This window comes from Seriola lalandi, unplaced genomic scaffold, assembly GCF_002814215.2.
Source record: "Seriola lalandi dorsalis isolate HSWRI2012SDOR001 ecotype SW California unplaced genomic scaffold, Sedor1 jcf7180002054284, whole genome shotgun sequence".
Taxonomy (NCBI): Eukaryota; Metazoa; Chordata; class Actinopteri; order Carangiformes; family Carangidae; genus Seriola; species Seriola lalandi.
The window spans coordinates 465,855-466,121 of NW_019524837.1; positions in this window are offsets into that span (position 1 = coordinate 465,855).

Consider the following 267-nt stretch of genomic DNA (forward strand, 5'->3'; position numbering starts at 1 on the left):
GGCTGCATGTTTGTAGTCATGGTCAAGCAGCAGAATGAATTTGGGACCAATCAGATGCATGATGGATAAGAACCTAAACATCTAAAAAGCCAAAAATCTTTGCACAGTATTGTGTATTTTCTACTTGGAAACTAATAGCACTACTGATACTCTTAAAATCAGTGTCCAAGCAATTATGGACTGAGGTCGGTCTCAACAATTCAGGAGCTGATGAGGATTGTTGTCAAAGCGCATATTTTAACCAGTAGATGGCGCAAATTTTCGCTT